At 37.5% G+C, this 25,760-nt stretch overlaps 1 protein-coding gene and 1 long non-coding RNA gene across 2 annotated transcripts in view; one reads left to right on the top strand and one right to left on the bottom strand.

The window, feature by feature from the left end:
* Positions 1-25,760, top strand: part of LOC107753802 (POU domain, class 2, transcription factor 2-like) — a 72,066-nt gene that overhangs the window by 12,674 nt on the left and 33,632 nt on the right. The window lies entirely within an intron of this gene.
* Positions 15,521-25,760, bottom strand: part of LOC107753810 (uncharacterized) — a 16,904-nt gene continuing 6,664 nt past the window's right edge. The window contains exons 2-3 of the long non-coding RNA XR_001641507.1: positions 16,186-16,263; positions 15,521-15,770 (exon numbers count right to left, since the gene is read on the bottom strand). This is a non-coding gene — a long non-coding RNA (uncharacterized LOC107753810). The remainder of the gene's footprint in view (positions 15,771-16,185; positions 16,264-25,760) is intronic.

Genomic DNA, 25,760 nt, shown 5'->3' on the forward strand with positions numbered 1-25,760 from the left:
GGGCGGGGGGAGTATAGCGGCTGCTCCTCTCGTTTCAGTGTTGCTTTCGTACCGGGAGGCGGACAGAGCTCGCAAGCTACCGGGGTTCCCAGATAGCCTAACGGGACTATCGTAACGGACACATACGCGCACACAGACGGATGGTGGTGGGACAGAGCCAAAGAGCTGAATTCCGCTTAACGGGTACCGTGTTGTTTTCTTTTCGTTCAGTTTTAACATTTCGTGCACAAGCAGTGTTGCTCCTTAATTTATTTAGGCTATCGATTGATTGCGTTTTAATTACCGGCTCGTGAGTGGAATCGAAGGGGGAGCGTATCGAGCCGCTGCGCAGCCTTATATGTGCGTGATTATTTAAATATACTAAGCGATTCTATTATATTTTATACAAAAAATTTAAATGCTGCTTGAAATGCATGCAATGTGCGCGAGGTAAACCACACAGTAGGAGAGCTAGAAACCAAATAGAGAAACGAAATATTCCTGTTACACCTTTGTTAAACCGTTTTAAAGCCAGCAACCGCGACTTGATTGTACTGAACCAAATAGTTTTTCTACTAAGGGGTAGACGATTTTGACTCGAGATTTGTTTAAAAAGCGAAACCAAAGTGGAACCGGATCGCGACGCGCGCAAGGCCATTGTGACGTTTACCGACCGCACACCTGGTCTCGCACGGGATACGCAAAACCCAGGAAACGTTATGACTGTTAGGACAAGTGAGTTTTGAATTTTAAAAAGTCACAGTTTCAACCAACGGTTCGACATTTGCCAGCAGGTCAACGTCCTGTTATTCTATTTTGTAGATTTGTTTTCAGCCAGGCAAATGTTAGTAAGACAAAACAAACGTTAAGTGACCACAAAACACTAATATACATTTAGACGATATTTAGACCGCTTGATAGATTCCGGCTATCCGTCTGTGTGTCAGTCCGAGATAGAGTATCCCTGAGGAAAAAGTAATGACTGAGAGGCACAATACCAAAAATGTAAAGATAGCTTGAGAAATTTATTCAGGTTATACATTTTAAACAAATAGCCTACTAACTATTACCAAAAAGAAACAACCTCAAAACACAGTCTATTTGTCAAAATAAGCAACCAAAGAAAAAGAAACTCAAGACAAGCGCCAAATACAAAAGACCATAGAAGAAAAGCCCAGACGAAAAATGCTGCTTGAAATGCATGCAATGTGCGCGAGGTAAACCACACAGTAGGAGAGCTAGAAACCAAATAGAGAAACGAAATATTCCTGTTACACCTTTGTTAAACCGTTTTAAAGCCAGCAACCGCGACTTGATTGTACTGAACCAAATAGTTTTTCTACTAAGGGGTAGACGATTTTGACTCGAGATTTGTTTAAAAAGCGAAACCAACGTGAAACCAGATCGCGGCGCGCGCAAGGCCATTGTGACGTTTACCGGCCGCACACCTGGTCTCGCGCGGGATATGCAAAACCCGGGAAATGTTATGACAGTTAGGACAACAAGTGAGTTTTGAATTTTAAAAAGTCACAGTTTCAACCAACGGTTCGACATTTGCCAGCAGGTCAACGTCCTGTTATTCTATTTTGTAGATTTGTTTTCAGCCAAGCAAATGTTAGTAAGACAAAACAAACGTTAAGTGACCACAAAACACTAATATACATTTAGACGATATTTAGACCGCTTGATAGATTCCGGCTATCCGTCTGTGTGTCAGTCCGAGATAGAGTATCCCTGAGGAAAAAGTAATGACTGAGAGGCACAATACCAAAAATGTAAAGATAGCTTGAGAAATTTATTCAGGTTATACATTTTAAACAAATAGCCTACTAACTATTACCAAAAAGAAACAACCTCAAAACACAGTCTATTTGTCAAAATAAGCAACCAAAGAAAAAGAAACTCAAGACAAGCGCCAAATACAAAAGACCATAGAAGAAAAGCCCAGACGACAACGGATCATGTTTGTTCCCTTGCCGGTGCCGTTGGTGTTTCAGAGAACCGCTCCTGATTTCAGCGCCTGGCGACTCAAGTCTCCGCTGCCTCTGCGCTCCGGTAACTCCGGTAAGAGATGCCTTTACCTCCCTCTGGTTAATGTCGGTAGCAGCTTTTCTTTTTTCCCTCACCACTGAAAAGAAAAAAAGAAAACAGAAAAAAGCTAAACGTGGAGCCGAAACACCTGTTCAGCCCCAGACAACCGTCTGAATGAAATCCATATATTTGTATTTCTTACAAAATAGGCTACGTTCAGATCCTTTTAGTTTCGTTTGTTTATGTGTATATATATATATAATATTATATATATAGGCTATAAAAAATGCTACTTTGAGTGTGCATTAATGAAGGCTGGTTGAGTTGAATAGACGTCTGCCCATAATTGCCCTTGCTTGAATGGTTCGTCTCGGCCTCTTTTGGCTTCTTTCATCCTTCTGTCCTCCCCGTATCTGCTTCTCCATCTGCCGTCTGACTCTTCTCACGACCGGTTCAGGGAATATTCATGGTAATTGATCGATCCCGCCGAGATCGATACACGCAGACAGCGGGGGAAAAGACGGAGCGAGTGTGTGAATTTAACGACAAGTTTGAGAATGATGAGACCGAATGTCACTTTATTTGTTGATGTCTTTGTCGATTTTAAATGCTTTCACTTTAGGCTTAAATAGCGTAATTAGCATAATTACATTTTAAAATACACGCATCAATAGACCTACCTGACTGCAATTTAGCGAAGAAGATATTAGACTACTAAAGCTTTGAAATGGTAAAGAGAACTTTTATTTTTAGTCAAGACTTTTTAATAGACTTTGCATATTTGTATTGGTGTTACAAATAAACATGTGTAGGCCTAGTTGTTAGTATATTTTGTGGAGCTGCTTTGTATTTATATTAACATTTTGCAAAATTATTATAGTAATTAATTGTATTTGCTTGAAAAGTGTAACATGACTCTGTAATGCGAAATGTGTTACCTAGAAAGCTTCTCGTCGGTTTGAAATGAAAGAACATCGTATTTTTCCTTGTATGAGGAGTGTTGCTTCTGAAGTAACCTACTGCATTAGTGAGGGGGCGGGGGCGCGCAGCGTCTGGCATTCAACGAAGCGGAAATTTTCCAACCAGCAGATGGATTAAACGTATGCGCCACTTATAGATCATGTGCAACCTTAAACACATGTCATACACCAGCACACAATGACTAAAATGTAAATAAGGGCATTAAAAACTTCGCGTTGACACCGTCTTTATCTCTGTTTCATATAAGAGCTAAATACTAAAAAGTGGATGCACCATAGACCTTATTGAAAGTGGACGCCATATTTATTTTTTAGTTAATGAAAACGAGGCTAAGAGACGGGAGTCCGCTCATAAGGTTATGCTTGGGCCTATATAGTTAAAGTTTAATTTTCGTATCACCTGTTTTCCAGACTTTTGTGGATGATTGTTTTTCATTGTTGCATCTGCAGAACGATTGGCGACAAAGTTAAAAATGAAACGACCAAACAGACCGCTTCTTCTTCATTCACAAAAAGTAAATATGGCTTCTGCATAAGGTTTATACCTCAATAAATGAGAGCAAGATCGAGTCTTTAATTACTTACTGGCGCCTTAACGAGCATAGAGCCAGACATTAAGCTTTCATTAGCTGCATCACATAATGGGCCCACATGGTGATGTGCTTTCTTGAAATGCAGGTAGTGTTAAAAATGGATCAATCTGCTTGTTTGGTTGGGATTTGTCTTTTAGGTCAGAAGTCTAGTGAACTGGAGGATATTGAGGGAGGAAAAAAGAGAGGGGGATTCTATAGGAAGCATCATTCCTGAAAATAATAGAGACATTGATTCTTAAATTTACATTTAAAAAACGATGTTAAAAATAAATAAATGGCGAGCCAAAAAAAAAAAATGACCGTGAACAATTAATTGTGCAGCAAGTTCATTTTGTACAGGTACTTATGGTGTTTTCATGTTTTTATTGATGGATGCATTATTGATCGTGTGTGTACATGTGTTCAGTGTTTGCTGACACTTGTGTGTTTGTATGTATTTGGCGTTTGGCTGCCACTTGGTTTTAAGACTTTAACCTTTTCGGCTATTAAAATTATGCCAAAGGTTCACTTCTTTGATAATATAAGACTCAAAATGGACACCAGGCGCCACAGCTGACATTAAATGCTGCAGAGGTCAGAGTGACAAGCAGAACAGCCAGAAAGCATCTTTATGTTGGGTGAGGGAAACTACATTTATGTTCAGCCTTATTTACAGATGATAGACACTATCGAGGGCATTGGTTAAAAGTTTTTACTAGGTTTTTCCTTGGCGATGACCATGAAGATATCTAGCAGTTTTTTCCGTGTGTTTACTGTAGAATCTTGGTGTCAGGGAGATTGGGATAGTCTGCTGCACACTATATTTATAATGTAACTTTGAGTGCTGAGGCTGCTATAGGAAGCATTTATTTTCTAACAAATTCTGCACTGTTACTGATGCATCAGCGGTCATTTTAGTAATACCAAAAGTTCCTATTGTAAACATTAAATTGCTAATGTGATAACCTTCCTGTAATTTGTATGTCAAAAATTTCACAGATTTTCTTCACATTGTGTAACACACTCTCACAAAGAAATGCTATGCAGACCACCAAAACATTTGATCTGTGATTTCAGCTAAGCTTTAGTTAAATGTAGCTAATAAAACCAATGCCCTCAATAGTGTTTATCTGTAAGGAAAGCTGAAAATAAATGTACCTTCCCTCACTTAGCATCTATATTCATATTGGCTGTACAAGATGTACAGCTCAGCCCAAAAGTCTGAGATAATATTAAAAATGTAGTTTATTTATATTAAATTAAACCTGTAGATAATAGTTTTAGAATTTCTGAAAAATAAATAAATAAATAAAAATATAAATAAAAGTTGAGAAAAAATTATATATTCTGTACTGTTCAGTTCAAAATAGAAGACATGCATGATGTTGGCCATAGTAACTGGTGGAGTCCATGCAAGGTCATTAAGGTAAAAAGTTGACATGCAAAATATATTTAAAAAATTTATTTAGCGCTCAATTTATGCTGATAATATAATTTGGAATACAAATTAGAAATATAGAACAATTTTCACTAGTTGTCTCAAACATTTGAACCCCGTTGTGTTATGTGTTTTTAGCTGTAGGGAGCGAATTCTTATAGAGATGTTTAACAGGTCCACCATTATTTTTAGGCCTTATTTCCCTGGTGCTATGATTAGGAACCACAATGTTGCATTGTGCTTTTTTTGTGCTGTTTCTAAACCCATTTCAGGGTCACGTTTAATGGAGTAATAGTTTTTTTTTTGTCAGTCTTGTACAATAAATATTTCCACAGCCTAATCACTGCGACAAAACCACAAAATAGTTTTATGTTGCTGTCCAAGTAGCTGCTCTTTAGGAGAATATAGGGGTGTGCTTGAGGTTAAAGGTCAAATGCGATCAGGTCAGTCTATGGCACCGTTGTGTGTCTGTCTGTGCGGGCGAGCTGTGTTTACACTGATACAAATTTACAGTTTGATGTGCCGCAAAGTGTTTTAACCTCAAACAGGTATTGATTAAGGAAGATCAGCCCTGCCGTCCGCAGCCAGAGAGTGTGTGTGTATATGTGTATAGATCGGATTTGAGCAGGAACGTCAGCGAGTCCCAGTGCTAACGTGATTGCGAATGACAAAATGTCCACCCGGGTTTGTTAGGAACATAATGGGGAATCAATAGACACAACAGAGATGTCAATACAACATGCTTTATTGCATTAAACCACCTCTCTCTTCCCCATCCCGACACCTAGGTTTACCCTCCACACACACACACATCTACCGGTTTGCGTCTTTTTTTTTTTTTCTTTTTTGATGTTGCACTTACAGGAAACTGAAATCATTTGAAGTACTGCACTCATTGCACTAAGTATCTCTGAACACATACACACACATGCATTAAGCCAAACGCACTCACATGCACACGAGAGTTCCCTGCTGAGAGCCTACCTTCCTGATCGGAGCCATCTCTGTCCCTCCATCCATCTCTCTCTCCCTCTTGAGTATCCATGGAGACATTCATAGGCCATTAAGCAGATGGTAATAAAGGGATGTAGTTAAACACTCTCTCCCCTGCGCCGGCCCTCACCTCTGCGATGGAGACCACCATCAAGACCACTGCCGACTAAATGGACCTCATTCGGACTCCAATACCCCATATCTGACAGGGCCAAGTGTTTTTTTTTCATGCTCTGGTGTGTGTTTGCGTTACCTGGTGTGTAGGTGAGGACGTATGCATAATGATCGCTGGAGGGACAGTGTTGTGTTGGCCGATTTCTGATAGCTCTTAACACACTAAGCGCTATTACGGCCCAACCGTGTGAAATGGGATCCGGTGGTCATATTGTACAGATGGAGCAAGGCATCGAAATCTCTCTCTTTCTCTCGATGGACCTTTATCAGACTCATAAACCAAATTACATGGTACGGCCATGTTAATACACTCTCGCTGGTCAACTGTGTCCTGTGCCTTTACATTTCCATGCCTCTCTTGTTGGAAAACCAGTTCATACCAGTTTAAAAAAATAAGTTCACATTAAAATTTAAGTTACACTTATGTCCAACCCGTATGACTTTATTTTTTCTTGGAACACAAAAAGAGAAGTTTTGAAGAGCGTTCATGCTGTTTTTTCCGTACTATAATAGTGGATGGTGACCAAGAACTGCTTCAAATAGGCCAACAAATGTGCCATAAAAGCTTCATAGAAGTTTCATGTTTTCTAAAACCACATGGTAGTTTAATGTGAGTTACAGCCTGAATAAAAAAAAGAATTTAAAAGCCATGGACCACATTTACTTTCATTGTATGGAAGAAAGCAGCTTGGACATTTTGCTTAAAATAGCAAATTTTGTGTTACATTGAAGAAAGTAATCGATTTTGAATAAGTTATGACTTTTCTTCATTTTTAAAATGTTTTATTTATTTTTATTGGCATTGATGGTTCCATGAAGAACCTTTAAGATTCATGGAAACTTTTCAATTCCACAAAAGGTTCTTCAGAGTCAAAAAAAGGTTATTCAGAATATTAAAATATATTCTACACACTAAAATTGTTTTTTTGGGGAACCCAGAATGGTTCTTCTATGCCATAGCAACACCGTAAAAAAACATTTTGGAACCTTTATTTTTAAGATTGTTGGATGAACTACTTTAAAAGCCTGAAACATATTTTGTGTGTGAAATATATGGAACTTTGAGTATGAATGCGTAATTTGTCTGAACACTTGTCATAATCCAATGCAAAAACAGTGGGGTCCACACTGAAAATGTGGCTTTTGTTGTCCATTTGAACATGGGTTTTGAACATTTTCTAACAATTAAATATAATGGCATGAAGCAGAAGAAATCTTTTAAGGTACTGCAATATTTCTATGCGCGTTAAGTATGTATAATGGGACTATGTGCTTGCAGTGCATTGACCATGCATTCGCATTCATGTTCTTGCATAAAGTATGTTTCTAGCCTAAGGTGGTCAAGCTGGTTTGTTTCTGGTTTAGGGTGGTCTACCAGCCCAAATAAGCATGACCAAGACAGTTTACCCAGTTGAAAACCAGGTCTAGCTGATATAAATAACTATAGCTTAGATCAGTTAGAAACCCTAGAATCTTAATTTCTCAATCTGTCCATCATCCTTTCACTCTTATTATAGTTGTTTGTTCATAAATACCAAATACCTTTGCCTTATATACAGATTGTAAATTTCTCTTTATCTGGAAGCAGCGTCTGAATAACCGTAGGGCTCGTCATTGAGGTCAAGGTCTTACTGCCTCTTAATTAAGCTCAGGAATTAGATTTCACCACTCACAGACACACACATTTACCCATTTGAATCCACATACATTTACACCTATACAAGATCTTATTGTGGCATCCACAATATGAGCCATCTTGCTTTCTCTCTCCACCTCACTGTCATTCCCACTTTTTGAGCCCTTATCAAAGGAAATCCCACTCTTTTGAAGGAAAAGAGTCAGGGTTCACACATTTTATTATGGGGAGAAAGAGACCGTAGCCCTCTGGTCAGCTGTGCACCATGTAGAACAGAAATTGTTGGTTGCTGAGTGGAAGAAAGAATAAATGTGTTAGATGAAGACCAAGGGCCGATGGAGTGTAAAGAGGAGCGTAAAACAATCAGGTACACATTCATATTGATTTTTAATTTTAACTTGCTTGAATTAATATTCGCTTTTAAACTTTTATCGATTGGTCTGGTCTCACCGTGCAGGTTTCAGATTGTGTACGCATGTCTTTCACAAGTATCTACATTTGACCAGCCGCCCGTGATGTGGCCATTTAAGTAATAACTTGGACTCATAACAACCAGAGCTTGTTTGATTGAATTCGTCCCCCTCCCCTGCATTTCATATCAGCTCCTGGACTGAGAGTGTCCAGTTTTTGGGCGGGATTTTCACCACCTAGTTTAATTTGATGGACAAGCTGTATGAAAATGAGCCCGTGCATGTATCTGTGTGTGTTTGGACCGCAGGGACGTGCTGTCCTTCCCCATGGCTGTACAGTTGTGTTCGAAGGGAGAAATTTAATATCCCTCCACAATGTATACACAATGAAGGGGGAATTGCAACAATGGTGCAGAATAAGCAGGAGAGAGAGAGGGAGGTGGGCGTGAGCGGCAGCTTTTAATAAATCTGAGTGCTTTTGCGCTTCAATCTTCTCAAAATAACCGCATCTTTACCCTATACCCCCCTCCTCCAAACACACACATTCACACACAATGCGAACATGTACTCTTTCACACTTTTGACAGTGCATGTGGCCAAATGAATTTATAGAAAGACATTCAAGCCCACATATTCATGGAAAGATCGGCGAGGAGCTCGTTTGAATTTCGAACTTCTTTCAAAAAAACATTTATCAAAAAATCTGTACGTTTTTGCTTAAAACATTTGAAAATTCGATACATGCAAGTGTGTCCAAAGGAATTCTAAGAGCCGGTCCCACACATACACATTGTTAGGTCAAGGTACTTGTTTATATTTTTACAACATGTTCAACATTTAATTTTCTTGTTTTTTGTTGTTGTTGTATGTCCACTTATTCTTTTATTATTTTCTTTTGTGGTCTTTTTTTTTTTTGATCCGGAAATGAAATCAATCTACTGTCTTACAACCATCTTTCTTCTATATTTCTCCCTTTAATTCCTTTTTGTCGTTCTACTTTTCTGCTGTTGCATTCTGTATTTACTAAATACAACGTGGAACTAAGGTCCTCCAACTCTTCTAACTTCTTTCAACTCTTCCAATTCTGAACCTATACCGTGATATTTTTTTTTTTTCAGGATTATTTGATGAATAGAAAGTTCAAAAGAACAGCATTTGTTTTGAAATAGAAATCTTTTGTGACATTATAAATGTCTTTACTCTCACTTTTAATCAATGTTAAGTGGGTACTTGATGAATAAAAGTAATCATTTCTTTAAAAATTAAATCTTACCTAAATCCTTTGAATGATAGTGTGCATAGGCTAACATTTAAAAATGGTGCAGATGGAATCTGCCTACTTCAAAAAGATTTACTAACTCTATTGCAAAATCTAATGCTGTGGACTGTAGGCCAGTGATCGGCTTATGTTTAATGATATAGAAATCAAACAAACCATATATTAACTTCACTTTTTGTGTGCTTTTATTTCAGCAAATATTGATATATATGATTCATTTGATCCAAATCATACGTTATTTGGCTTAAAAATGAAAGAATGAAATCATTTGATAGCACTGACAATGGCATATAGAAAGCAATGTTTCCAATCTCCTAATACACTTCTGTTTACTCATGATGACACTTCTGATTTGTGTATGTATGAATAATATGTATTTGTTAAGAATAACTAGGTCAGGTGACCCACCCCATCACTTCTGCTCCTCCCTACGTCTATCCATCTTCCCCTGTTCCATATGCAGGATGAATATGGTGAGTATACATGCTGGTCAGCTGCATAATTTTATAAAGAAATCCCGCTCTGATTACCCAAGAGGGTAACCACAGGAACGGTGCAGTTGGTGCGGGGTGTGGTTTACCTGACAGGCCGCCCGGCTAATCCCGCAGATAAGATAAATAGCTAGTGTAGCTCTGACCGTAAGTGGACTTGACCTCCACCGGCATGGTAGCGGTGCATGTTTTAAGATAATGTGGGAGTTGTGACATGCACTCATGCATGTGTATTGTGTCTATATTTAGAAGGAGATTTGTTATCATTTTCTTTGAGTCGTAACGTACGGGCAACAAAGGAAATCTCCAGTCGCATTAGCGTATTCAAAAGAGCCTGCGTGCATTCGTGAACTTGTAGAGCGGCTCTTGAAAAGGAGACTCTTGTCAGGGTGGCTGTGTATTTAAATTCCTCTTTTTAGAGACCTTGAAAGGAATTCGAATGTCTCAACCGGTTCAAACGGCCTCAAAAGGATGTGGCGCGAGTGTGAAAAACGCTCTTTTCTGCGTGTGGCTAAAGAGATACCCCCAATTGGAGTGTGTTCACCAGTTGTCCATTCAGCCGTGCACTCTGACCCCTCGCGCCTCCCTTTGTCTGCCCATCAGGGGCAGTGGGGGTTGACAAGTTGACCCTTGACCCTTGCCTCAGCCCTACCCCTCCTCCGCTCCTCTCTCGTGCCCCCTTTCATTCACATGCAGCCACTCATCATCCCCCCCCTTTCCTCTTTTTCATCTTGTCCCGTCTTTCTAAAAGCACCGTTTTCTTATTGACTCGCCCGCTGTCTCAAGTTCAAGGCCTCGCGGGCCGCTTGCATTGAGGCGGGAACCTCTGCCTTGTGTCTTAATGCACCATGTGCTTGGACTGCAAACAACAGTATGATGTGCATCAAAAGTGGCTCCAAAATTTGGAGACTTTGCGCATTGTATACACTCTTTATTGGCATCTATGGTTCCATGAAGAAACTGTTCACCTTTAGTGAACAGTTCTTAAAAGAACCCCTTTTTTTAGTGTGAAGAACATTTTAAAAATCTAAAGAATCCAGTTTAAAGAACTTCTTGTGGAACGAAAAGGTTCCATGTTAAATGTTCTTTATGGAACCATCAATCCCAATAAAGAATCTTTATTTTTAAGAATGTGGAATCTTTCCATTCCATAAAAGGTTCTTTATAGTGGAAAAAGGTTCTTTAGATTATTAAAATATTCCTCAAACGAAGAAAAAAAATTGTTCTTTTAAGAACTATTAATTGAAAGGTTCTTTGAGGAACCCAAAATGGTTAATGTTGTTTGCCTTGGATCTTTGAGATTGCTTCCAAATTTATATCCAAAATCCAAGTAAATCAACTGTGGTTGGTTTGAATATGACATGTGTTTATTTTAACTATAGCTGATGAAAGTTCATAATGATGAACAAAGGCATAATTCTTGTGGTATGTGTGATGTTTTGTGCGTTTTTGATGATGTATCCATTATAAATGTTTGTGTGAAGCTACTGTAGATTTTCTTGACAGATGCATTGATGTGTTTTGAAAGTGTTTGACCTAGGGATGCACCGAAATGAAAATTCTTGGCCGAAGCCGAACAAAATGAAACACTGGGCTGAAGGCCGAATACCGAACACGGTTTTTCGCATTTTTTCCCCATTTTGCCATTTTTTTCCCCCATTGCGTAAATTAAATAGCCAAAATGTGCTTTAAAAATATTTACTTAACGCTGAACATTTTTTAACATTCTAGCAGACATTATACCAATAAAACACAATTTAACTTAAAATTAATAAGTTAGTAAAATAATATTTTTTCTTGAATCAGATTTTTTTCTTGAATCAGGCATGCATTGTTTTACTGTACAAATAAATGCAGCCTTGCTGAGCAGAAGAGACTTCTTTTAAAACATTAGAAAATATTACAGATCCCAGTCTGAACACTATGTGTGAATGCTATAATAAATGTATTAATAGAGCTGTTGTAATTATTATTATCCTTATTATTGTCTTTTTTATTTTATTTTACAGAACAACAGTAAAATTACAATAATAACATTTATTAATGTTGATGGAGTTCTTGCTTTTTCTCAACTTTTATTTTGGCAGAAACCCGCAGGAAGACCTCAGTGCTTCTTTTTATTGACAACAGTAGATTTATAAATAATTCTCATTACGAATATGGGAAGACGTTTGTTGCACGTATCGCATTGTCACATGCCTTGTAAAAATTCATAAAAATGCTACTGAGCAACTGACGAATAACACTATTTCAGCGCAGATTTCCCTCGTGCTTTTGACTTTGAACCCAGGCGCCGCGCAGCGCTGTATGAACACATGCAATTCGTGCGTGTATTAGAAAACACAACGTTCTGCAGTTTATTTAATTGTTTAAGGGCATTTCGCGATTTCAGTCATCATACAGTAACCAGCAACAACCACCCCTTCCACTTCTCATCGAAGACATGCGATGCAGTACTAAACAGTCTCTCGCTGCCGGTGATTGTAATGATTTTTGCGTCTTTCACGGACACTTTTAAATGCTTCCACACTGCCGACATGTTTGTTGCATTAGTGCATGCCTCTATTTGATCGCGTCACGTCATTGTTCGGTACAATTTATTCGGTCTTTTCGCTTATTCGGCCGAAAATAGCAACAAAAGCTCTTTCGGTGTTTGGCCGAATAATTTTGGTTGCCGAACATTCGGAGCATCCCTAGTTTGACCACAACTTTGAATGTTCATTATGAGCCCAGTAGCACTCACAATATTAATCAAAACACACAATTACAACAGCAAATCTAAATGAGTCAGTATTATGACATACACCAAAAGTGACTCGAAAATTTGAAGATATTGGACATTGTATGTTAGTTGCAATTGATCTTTAAGATTGACTCCAAATTTACCTCCAAAATCCAAGAAAATCAACTGCTGATGGTTTGAATATAATGACTTGTTTGCCTACTTTAACCAGAGTTGATGAAAGTTCACAATGATGAACAAATGCTCAGTTCTTGCGGTGCATGTAATGTTTTATGCATTTTTGGATGACATATCCATTATAAGCGTGTGATGTTCCGATACAATTTTTCTATGCATTTTGGAAGTGTTTGACTACAATTTCAGTTGTTCGTTACGAGTCCAGCAGCACTTGCAAGATTAATCAAAACACACAATAACAACAGCAAACGTGAATAAACCAACATTATGATATGCACCAAAAGTGCCTCCAAAATGTGGAGATATTGCACATTGTATAATGTAATTTGCAATAGATCTTTGAGACTGCCTTTCAAATTTATCTCTAATATCCAAGTAAATCAACTGTGGTTGGTTTGAATATAATGAACTATGTTGCTTAATTTAACCAGAGTTGATGAAAGTTCTTAGTGATGAGAAATGCATGATTCTTGTGGTATGCATTATGTTTTTGAATGTATCCATTATAAATGTTTGTGTGTCGTTCCGATAGAATTTCTTGACATACGTATTGATGCGTTTCAAAAAGTGTTTGACCTCAATTTCAAATCCTCATTATGAGTCCAGCAGCTCTCGCAAGATTAATCAAAACGCGCAAGAATAACAGCAAACCTGAATGAACCACAAAACACTTGGCTGTTAGTAAATACCACAGTACACAGCAAATGACCTTTCGCATGTCACAGAAGCACAGACTGTGAAAGCATGCGAAAGAAACACACCGTTGTGTCATTATTAGCTTCTCAGCAGACATGCATTCACATGTTTTCCCTCTGTGTGGTTCAGTACGGTACGAGAGGTGGAGGTGAGCGGCGCATGAATCGTTGAATCACAAAGAGACACGTGTAAAGGGCGAATATGAATCAAAACATATTTTAATGTGAACTATTTTTTTGCACTGAACTATTTTGTGTGAATGTGGTTGTAATGTCTTTTCTTTGGATGGTGTAATTGAATGATTATCAGAATTTGAGATTGAGATCGGGACAAAACGAATATGTCGTATTTCACATGCATGAGTTCTTAATGTGGTATCAGAAGTCACTGAGCTGTAGAAAAGACAGAAATCTCAAGGACATGATATATTTTCTTTAGTATTGCTATATCAGTGTAAATCACAGAAATGTGCACAGTCTTCAGAATTTTTGGTATAGGCTACTCAGTTAAACTTGTTCAAATTTGCTTGACGACAACAGACCGTGGATGATGATGATAATAGTTCATTGTGTAGCTGTAAAAGGAAATGAAACATTACTGTGTACAAACAATCTGTAGATGCAGTTTTTAAGACCCCTCTTTTAGCACACACACACACAGATGCAAGCTCACATACACACACACCAACTGCGCTTTCGGCCCTAAAAGCCCCTTTTTACTCCCTCAATTTTGTCCATTTCTCGTCCATCCTCTCGGCTTTTATATTAGAAGGCGGTGAGAAACCACATACAGAAAATAACACAAAAAGATGTGCTTGTCAGAATTATGAGCCTCACTGCATGTATACCTTGAAGATTTTTCCTCACTCCTTTATTTATCTGTCAGAAATTACACTGATGACAATTAGGTGTAAATGCTGGTAAACTGGAGTATGTGGTCACTCACTGTATGGCTATGCGACTATAGAAATGGTATATTGTGCGTGTCATTCTTCACTGCTGGAATTATTAAAACATTTGTCACTCTGACGGAGTGCTGGGAGATTGTTCTATCTATCTTCGTTGTGCTTTAATGTTATTTCAGCACCAAACGTCGTGGTGACCATATGGTCATTAGCAGGGAGTCCGTGTTTAAGCAATGCTGAGTACTAGAGCATTTCCAGTCTAATTATTGTTTGAAAAGTGTCACATGAATACAAGTAATGCTAATGAGTTGTCAAGTTGTCATATAGCATAGTGTATATTGTGTATGCTGTGCTTAAGAATGCAATACAGCCTGTTTACTAACATATCGTATTGAATTATTAGCTACCTATAGCTTTTTATTATTTATGTATTATTATTTTTTTATTTTATTAGCTTTTTATTAGGTTTTTAGTCTCTTATGATCACGAAGGCTGCATTTATTTGACCAAAAATACAGTAATATTATGAAACGGTATTAAAATGTAAAATAACTGTCTTCTAATTGAATATATTTAAAATGTAATTTATTTCTGTTATGTAAAGCTGAGTTTTCAGCATCATTACTCCAGCCTTCAGTGTCACATGATCCTTCAGAAATCATTCTAATATGCTGATTTGGCGGTCAAAAACATTTCTTCTTATAAATATTGAAAACAGACGTGCTGCATAATATTTTTGTGGAAACCGTAATATTTTTGTGCTTAATATTTTTGTGGAAATCTGATTTTTATGAATTATGGATTCTATGGCAAACAGAATTGTCTTTACTGTCACTTTATAACAATGTAATGTATCTTTGCCAAAAAAAGTATTATTTCTCAAAAAAAAAAAAACTTTTGAACTTGACAAAATTAATATGAAATGATAATTTTTTATTATTCCCATTTTTTTTAAAGCTGTAGAAACTCTTAATTAACATGCATTTGTATCATTAAATAATAAATATGGAGTCGGGTGATCAGATTATTCATTTATTTAACTAAAATAACACAAGGTTGCGTAGAGTCACAGACATCGTATTGATGAAGAGCGTCCAGAGAGGTCGTTGCGTGTTTCCATCTGTAGCGTTCCCGCAATGAGAAGGCTAGTTAACAGGAAGGGGGGAGGTGACCGTCCAGGGTTCGGAAATGAGAAATGACCCAACGCCACACCACCAACCCCTCCACCTCTCCCCTCCCTGACTGTCCCATCCCCCTCTCTTTTATCCTTCCCCCAGGAAAGAACACAGCAGAGGGATGGGTCAGGAGAAGAAGAGGTGGAAAAAAAGGTGGATGGGGGGTATAAGAGAGAGAGAGAGAGAGAAAGCATTAAAATTCATGGCCTTTTTTATTTTCCCCACTGAAAATCAATACCGCCTACTATGGATGAGGTGAACAGTGGACAACAGTGGTTGTGGGCAGGGGCGGATGGGAGGGGGGTGTTGGGGGGTAGATAGATGGATGATGGTGGTGGTGGGGGGGATAGGTTGTTGTTCATTAAGTGTAAGCTGCAGCGGTGGGGACCTTCAGTAAGGGCTATTGTCCAACGGCAGTGACTTAAGGAAAAGGGGACGATAGGCCAAAGCAGGACTATTGAACAGGCGCAGGTACAAACGGAACACACGCGATTCTGAACTACTCACAGATTGATGGAACCATAGTTAGGTTAGGATTGGACATTACCATCATGGAAGGCCTAGAGAAAATCTAGGATTCAAAACCTGGAAAAGAGCAATGTAAAACAAAGAAATTAGTAAGTCATTAATTGATCATTTCATCATTATAATTAATCATTAGTCATCATTTACTCACCCTCATGTCATTTCAAACGTGTTTGCATTACTTTTTTCTGTGAAAAACAAGAGAAAATATTGTGAAAAATGCTTATTTCCCCTGTCCATTCAACGTTCCAGTGTTGTTTTGTATGGACACAAACAATTCAAACATTCTTCAAAATGTTTCCTTTCTGTTCCACAGAAGAATATAATTCATGCAGGTTTGGAACAACATGAGGGTGAGTAAATGAAGACAGAATTATCCCTTGAAGGTTCTGCTATTTCTAAGGTCAAATATGCACATTTGTGACCATGTGAAATCCTTTGTATGGACAAATTCAAATTTGAATCAGTTGTAAGCATCTGCAAACCTCAAAATGAATTTGAATCCCCAAACTCCATATTGAATTTAAAGCGCATTTGTGATGATGTGAAGCTCAAAATCGAATTTGAATCACTGCAAGCTTCACTCAAGTTCGAATCAATGCAAGTGACAAACTGAATTTGAATCACTGAAAGTTCCAAAACGAATCACTCCAACCTTTCTTGTTGCTTTTGAATCCCTGCAAACTTCACAAAAATTGTAATCACTCTAAAATCCTTACTTAATTTAAAGCACATTTGTGACCATGTGATGCTCAAAATCAGATCTGAATCATTGCAAGCTTTGAACTGAATTCTAATCAAATGCTAAATTCTAATGCAAGTGATAACCTTAATTTGAATCACTACAATCTTGAATCAAATTTGAATCACTGCAAGATCCAAAATAGACCAGAATCATTTCAACGTCAAAATTAATTCAAATAATTCAAAACTCTTTAATTTCAAAAATATTTGTGATCATGTGAAGCTCCAAATCTAATCAGAAACACTGAAAGCTTTGAATCGAATTCAAATCAGTGCAAGAGGCAAACCAAGTTTGAATCACTTTGTTCGTCAATAAATCTGAATCGCTTCAACCTTCTAATTGACCATGAATCATTTCCAAAAATTTATTCAAATCACTGTAACTCAAAATATAAATCACATTTGTAACCATGTGAACTCCTTTGTGCAGACAATCGGATATTCTTCCTTCTATTGAAGTACAAGATGCTCTTTGAATCATTCTCAAATCAAGCTGGAGAACATGATGGTCAGGTTTTGTTCATGTAGCTCCAGTGCTGCTGACCACAAATTAATGTAAAAATGTAACTTTCCACTCAAACTGTTCTGCTGATAATATGGTGTACAATGAAATGCAAGTGTTAGAAAGATGCAAAATAGAAAACTGAAACCCTTTTCTATATTTATATATAATGTCCTCATATTAGAGGTCTGCACGGGCTTTAAAGTGAAGTCCAAACCTGGCCCGTACCCGAGATCGTCCGACCCGACCCGAGCGGCACAGTTAAATTTAGAGCCCGAACCCGAAATCTTTTTTTTTTCCCAACCACGAATAGCCAATTTTAAAAAAATGCTGTATTTCACAATTGCATGCAACGGTCAGTAAACAAATACATGTAAAGAAACAGAATCATTAAGGCTTGGCCAGTTCACAAGGCAAAAGAAAAAACACTTACCAGTTATGAAAGTTTATGAACATCAGGTGCAGCGCTCACATAAATTCTGCCGAGTTTTTGAAAGGTTGTATACGACAAGACGATAATTCTTCCATCGTGCAAATTATGGTCATTTTCGTCAGTTGTCTGCTTTAAATCAGACAGAGATGCAGTGCGGTAAGATCACATTTATTTGAATTAATTAATTATATCATTTATTTGAATTAGCGAGAGAGAGAAAGAGAGAGAGCGAGAGAGAGAGGGATGAAAGTTGCGTGTGTGAACCTGCGTCTAATCACTGCAAGATCCAAAATAGACCAGAATCATTTCAACGTCAAAATTAATTCAAATAATTCAAAACTCTTTAATTTCAAAAATATTTGTGATCATGTGAAGCTCCAAATCTAATCAGAAACACTGAAAGCTTTGAATCGAATTCAAATCAGTGCAAGAGGCAAACCAAGTTTGAATCACTTTGTTCGTCAATAAATCTGAATCGCTTCAACCTTCTAATGACCATGAATCATTTCCAAAAATTTATTCAAATCACTGTAACTCAAAATATAAATCACATTTGTGACCATGTGAACTCCTTTGTGCAGACAATCGGATATTCTTCCTTCTATTGAAGTACAAGATTTATTCAAATCACTGTAACTCAAAATATAAATCACATTTGTGACCATGTGAACTCATTTGTGCAGACAATCGGATATTCTTCCTTCTATTGAAGTACAAGATGCTCTTTGAATCATTCTCAAATCAAGCTGGAGAACATGATGGTCAGGTTTTGTTCATGTAGCTCCAGTGCTGCTGACCACAAATTAATGTAAAAATGTAACTTTCCACTCAAACTGTTCTGCTGATAATATGGTTTACAATGAAATGCAAGTGTTAGAAAGATGCAAAATAGAAAACTGAAACCCTTTTCTATATTTATATATAATGTCCTCATATTAGAGGTCTGCACGGGCTTTAAAGTGAAGTCCAAACCTGGCCCGTACCCGAGATCGTCCGACCCGACCCGAGCGGCACAGTTAAATTTAGAGCCCGAACCCGAAATCTTTTTTTTTTCCCAACCACGAATAGCCAATTTTAAAAAAATGCTGTATTTCACAATTGCATGCAACGGTCAGTAAACAAATACATGTAAAGAAACAGAATCATTAAGGCTTGGCCAGTTCACAAGGCAAAAGAAAATACACTTACCAGTTATGAAAGTTTATGAACATCAGGTGCTAGCCTGCATATAGTTTTAGTTTAGCTATAAACCCGAGCCCGACCCGAACCCGAAGCTATTCATTAAACATTAACCCGAAACCCGAAAGTATTTTGGGACCCGTCGGGCTTTGGTTGGGTAGCAGACCTCTACCTCATATGCAGACTGTCATTCTCCCATCAGATATGACAGCATCTTGTCCCAGCTAGTTCACACTCAGCGGTAGTCTGGTTTCTCACTCCATTCTCGGAGGCATGGAGAGACGCTCACCTCTCACACTTCCTCCCCAGGACACCAGGAAGCCCATTACGATTGTGCATACATGTATGTCCAAACGTGCACACACACACACATACTTTTGTATATGGTATGTGCTCTGTGAGGGGCTCTCTGTGCATATACAGGACTTGTGAGGTTGGTTACTATGGGGATAGGTGTGGAGGTGTAGGCCCTTGCTTTTTTTCTTCCTGACGTGGGTAAAAGAGTCATAAATAATGAAAAGGAAACTGCATTGAAATGCAAAGGCTGAGGCGTAGACATGTGGGTCGTATCGACATTTGTGAATTCTGGGATCCACACAGCGCAGAGTTTCCATCACAGACCTGTAGAGCCTGAAAGGGACTGAAATGTAGCAGCATTTCTACTGATCTTGATAAGTTGTCGCTTAATATTTGTCATAAATTATAAAGGTGTTTATTTAGCTAAAGAAAAAGTGCCTGAGGTTTTTTTGTGCATTTACAGTAGCACATTTTTATGCATTTAGATACAAACAAATAAATAAATAATATGCAGATTTATTCATTAATTTATACATTGCACATAATTAATTGAGAAGTACATTTATGGTAACAATTGTTCATTGCATTGCATGCATCCTTATTTATTTTGCATTCATTTATGTCATTCAAACTTTTTACATTAAAGCATTTTTTTTTCTAGGGAAGTATTTTAATATGCATAAATGATTTGTGAATTAAGTCACAGAAAACATACATGCTGCTTTTATGCATTTACAGTAGCACTGTTTCATTGCATTTAGATAAAAAATAGAGAAACAAATGTATTAATTAATGCATGTTATTGAATGCATCTTTATTTTTCATTCATTTGTCATTTAACATTTTCACGTGGTTAATTGTTTTTCTAGGAAAGTACTGCAATATGAATAAATTATTTGTACCTGAATTGTAAGTCACAGAAAACATACATGCTGATTTTTTTCTTTTTAGAATGCAATCCATTTTTTTTTCATAATTTGAACCATTGAACACTTTTATTCTTTTTAAACATAAGTGCAAATAAGCATGCTTCAAACTTAATTTGAATCACTAAGAGCTTTGAATCAAATTTCAATCAATATAATCTTCAAATTGAATGTGAACAACCACAACGTTGAATTGAATTTGAATCACTGCAAGCTTCGACTCAAAATCGAATCAATTCATGCTTCAGACTGAATTTGAATCACTGCAAATTTGAACCACTGAAAGCTCCAACGTTGTAATTTACTTTGAGTAACTGCAAACTTCAAAACTAATTTGAATCACTTTAAACTCCTTGTAGAATTTAAACCAATGCCAATTTGAATCCTATTCAAATCCATTCAGATTTTCAAAGTGAATTCTAAAGAATGCTATCTATGAATTTATGGATTTTGAATGACTGCAAGCTTTAAATCAAATTCAAATCCCCGCAAGCGTCAAAACAAACTCGAATCACTTTGTGCTTCGAAACCGCTTCGATTATAATGGGAGTGTTTTAGTTTTGCCGTGCCACTCGCTCGCAGTATACAGTAGATGGGGTTTTATAGACTTTCAGATGACAGATAGAGGTTTGAATTGCACATTGAATCGTACTTTGAGTGACCTTTTTTATATCTAAGATTACACATGGAGGTGGACATCACGGATATAGGCCTGAAGTACAGATAGAGGTTGGAGTGCATTTCATGCTCACAGTTGAGGACGTGTGTGTGTGTGTGTGTGTGTGTGTGTGTGAACGCAGACCCTTTGAAGTGGAAAAGGCCTCTGGTTGGCAGTAGGCCAGTGCATCAATAAAGGCAACTGGAGTTTGAGAGCCAGTGAGAGGCATTTAAGTTCCATTTCTCCCAGGCCTTACAGCTCAGGAAAGACCTGCTCTCTCTCTCTTTCTCTCTGTCTGTCTTTCACGCACGCCCTGACAGAGAGAGAGCGAGAGAGAGAGAGAAATCAGGCCAGACTTGTGCACTACAATGTTGGAGTGTGCCATAATTGAATATGTGTGTCCAGGCCCGGACTGGCCATCGGGAGCACCGGGAGAATTCCCGGTGGCCTGGCGGCTGATTTGGCCCGCTGTCATGTTTGTTTGTTTTTTTTCAGTTAGGCTATTATTATTATTCTTATTTTATATTTATGCCTTCTCAATGTACCATAGTGATCATTTCCGATTTTTTAATTAGGTAATAAATCGATAATAAATCATAAATCGGTTAGTCTTGACTGTCAGCGCTGCACGAATCAGCTCACGTGTGTTCCGCGCTTCTGTCAAATGGTTCTGAACAGAACCGATGCGTGGGACTCGATGAAGGAGAGGAAGCGGCCAGAAGAAGCAGTGAAATGTAGCAACATCACTGACCTGTTCAGGGCTTCAAGTGCAGGTCAGTTTCATCTGTAAATACGCTAGATAGTTTTGTCTTTATTAACGTAGTTGAGTATTAAACTGCTAGTATCTGTTAGGCTATCAGTACCCCATTATTATCATCATTCAGAATACTGTGCTAAAGGACATCAATATCGATTGTAAAGTTACATTAAACAATTTAGCAGAGACAGATATTCACATGGATTTATTGTACAGGGAGGGAGGGAGCTAGAGACAGCAACACAAAAATAATATAAGTCACAGCCTAATAATTGAATAGTGTGTTCAGTATTAGAATTTTTCAACAAATATATTGTACGAATTTTGACATTTAGGCACTTTAGAAAATGTGTTTTAATACACTACCAGTCAAAAGGTTTTGATTCAGTAAGATTTTTTATGTTTTTTAAAGTCGTCTCTTTTGCTCACCAAGCCTGCATTTATTTGATCAAAAATACAGCAAAACAGTAATATTGTGAAATATTTTTATTATTTAAAATAACTGATTTCTATTTGACTACATTTTAAAATGTAATTTATTTCTGTGATCAAAGCTAAATTTTCAGCATCATTACTCCAGTCTTCAGTGTCACATGATCCTTCAGAAATCATTCTAATATGCTGATTTGCTGCTAAAAAAACATTTATTATTATTATTATTATGTCAAAAACGGGGAAGTTTTTTTTTCAGGTTTCTTTGATGAATAGAAAGTTCAGAAAAACAGCATTTATCTGAAATAGAAGTCTTTTGTAACATTCTAAATGTCTTTAGCATCACTTTTGATCAATTTAAAGCATCCTTGCTAAATAAAAGTAATAATTTCTATAATCCTCCCCCCCCAAAAAAAATTACAGTGACTCCAAGCTTTTGGTTATTTTTGATCTTTGGATCTTTCTATTCATCAAGGAATCCTGATCAACTGTTTTAAATATTGATGATAATAATAATAATAATGAATATGTTTCTTGAACAGCAAATAAGCATATTAGAATGATTTCTGAAGGATGTAATGATGCTGAAAATTCAGCTTTGAATCAAAGCAATAAATCGACAATTATGATTTTTGTCATAATCGTGCATCCCTACTCTAAGCTACTAATATGTACCTATTTATGTATATGTATAAAAGTTTCCTTTTAAGAGTACTGCTCCAGTGACAAGCTGTTGTACCCCAAAAGGTACAATTTTGGCCCCTTTTTTTCTGTGTGGCCTGGATGAGTGTGAGATTTCCCGGCCTGAAATTGTGTCCCAGTCCGGCCCTGTGTGTGTCCAGATGTTTATGTGTGTGTGATTGGTTGCTGATTTTGAAGTGGCTTGTTAGACACACTAGCACAGTATGGTTGACTTTCAAGTTTAATCATACAAGATGTATTTTTGTAGAAAGTACAAGCATACAACTGCAGTGGGAGACGCAAACACACTTCTTTCTTTAGTTCTTGTCTGCTAATCTGGCTTTACGTTGTCACTAATAACCGCGACACATAACCACACCCCTCACTACGTCCATCTGTTTGCTCAGTAGTGATTTACTATTTAGCGTCAAATACATGAGGTGGAAAACTGTGATTTATGCAAAATGCCTGATAAACTTGTGTTAACCCACCATATCTCAATTTCTTTCCAGAAATGTCGCAATTTCAAGGCTTTTTGCCATTTTTATTTATTTTGTGAGTGACTCAAACTTTTTTTGCCACGTTTTTGAATTGTACAGATTAAAAAAAAAAAAAAAGATTTAAGTCATAAAATTACAGACAGAAAGAGCAAAACAACTTTTTTCCATGTTTCCCTTTCACTGACCTAACAAAACACTCTCTTTTGTTTGTCCACCGCTGCCTTTTTTCTGTCCCGTTTGCTTCGTACAACTGTTGCATCACTCAGCTTTTTTTTTGCCAACTCACAACCTATTTGCAGTACCCCCACAAAACACACAGCCGTCCTCCCTCTCTCTTTCTCTCTCTCTCTCTCCTTCTCTCTATTGATCTAGTCATAGTTTTCTGTCTTCAGCCTGCTGGCTGGCTGGCTTTAATCAATACAGATAATTGTCTGCTTTCTCCCGATGCCAAACAGTCTGTGTTTTTTCTCAATGAATCCAGGTCTTCCCCCAACTTACACACATACACACACGCAGGGCCCACCTACCCGAGATCCCCCCCCCATTAATGATGGGAGATAACCTGCTTTCCTTACCGATTTTTCCTCCACCCCCCTTCCGCTCCCCCTCTCATCGATTGCCGTGAGATATCGCCCCACGTGCCCCCGCTCTCAGTGTGTAAACACGCCAAACACGTGGCGCCAGAACTACATATGCTGCGCATAAACAAATACGCAAAGCGTGCATTAGCAAAAATGCGAAACATTACATTTATGTTACACTGACATTGGCTCTGGTTTGCTCTGTCTGATTAAAAGAGCTTAAGATGTCAGTGTATATTCATCAGAAAGTTACAGAACAGTCTTTGCATTGCAGTTCATTATTTGCCATTGTCAAATATCAAATTGCTAGTAAATTGCTTCAACTTAGGGCTTGTAAATATATGTTTACTTGGTGAATTCAGCACCGATATCTTCTGATTTCACTGTGCTGATTGAGTTGATTACACATGTGGTATGATATATATTGTTCAGTATGTATTGAATCTAGCATTGACCTTGGATAAACAAATTTTTTGCAGGTTATTGTGTGGGCTTCGCATCCTCAATACGAACCTAATTTATCCGAGTCAATTTGACATTTTTGAGCATCTAGATATGGATCTTATCTTACATATGGATCCGTTTTGTGTTCAAGGTGATCGCTTAGAAATTCGGAGATGGTTTGCATGGAACCGTTCGCTCAGTCAGAACTGAATTTCTATCATGAAACTTTTTTTTCAGACGACTTGAATGATGTTCTTTAGACGTTTTAGCGTCATTAAGCATGCAGGAGAATCTGTTTCTTTGTCAGGTTAATGCTACATATAATAGCGTTCATGTGTTAAAGACAACATGAAATCAATATCGACTCCATTTACTTTATTAATAAATGCCCTCTGGTCTTATTTTAAACGATTCATCAGTGCATGTGTTTTTAAAGAGAAAAAATTTATATTTTTCATAATCTGTCATTACTTTCTCTGCCCGTGACTTGGTTAACTTGATGTAACTTGGGCAGCATGGATGGGGGAAAATTATATTAACCAATAATATCACACTATGGTATGTTTTTCCACAGCACTAATCAAATCAAGTCTGTCAGAGACGCAGATTGGTTTGCAACCAGAGATTGAGTCTAGCTTTCCCAGTTTTCCACTTATATTGCTATAAAAGTGGCAAAAAATCCTCATGATGGATAAAATGAAGTCCTGCCTACCATTATTTCTATGTTCTAATATCCTAATATGAATAATTTTTTCACATTATGCATTTCATGTTGTTTTTAAAAACATTGTGGCAGGTCACTACACTTTGCGTGCTGCATTAATATATTCTTTATCGTCTTGCTACACTCCTACTGTTCACTTTGTGATACAAATTTTTTCCTCTATCCAGTAGTCAGTGGTCCAGTATTGCGGTCCTGGAGATTCAGCCATTTTGTGCGTCTGATTTTTTTGCTGGTGCAATGAGAACACGGCCTGATCCAATTTGTGTTGGTCACCAGTGTGAAATGGCGGTCGGCCGGGGGACCGGTGCTCTCCAAAGCCTCTCAGCTCTCTTCCTCTCCTCGTTTTTCTTTCTCTTTCACTCTTTCTCTCAGCTGGCGATGTGCCACTCACCCAGCACCTCACTACCCTGGCACCCAGCATGACCACAAGCCAGCAATCAACACACACCACACATACATACATGTACATATACACACACACATACATGCAGGCACTGACACAAAGCTAAAGAAGAATTCTTTAAATAATAGTTATTAATAAATTATATTATAATATAAATAATATTAATAGGTTATATTGTATAATTATTTAAAATGTAAAATGTTATAAAATATCATTTTAAATATTTATATTTTTTAAATGTAATATTTAAATAATGTTATATTTTAAATAATAATAATTATAATATTTTGTATATA

Source organism: Sinocyclocheilus rhinocerous, unplaced genomic scaffold, assembly GCF_001515625.1.
Source record: "Sinocyclocheilus rhinocerous isolate Xijiao unplaced genomic scaffold, SAMN03320098_v1.1 scaffold612, whole genome shotgun sequence".
NCBI lineage: Eukaryota > Metazoa > Chordata > Actinopteri > Cypriniformes > Cyprinidae > Sinocyclocheilus > Sinocyclocheilus rhinocerous.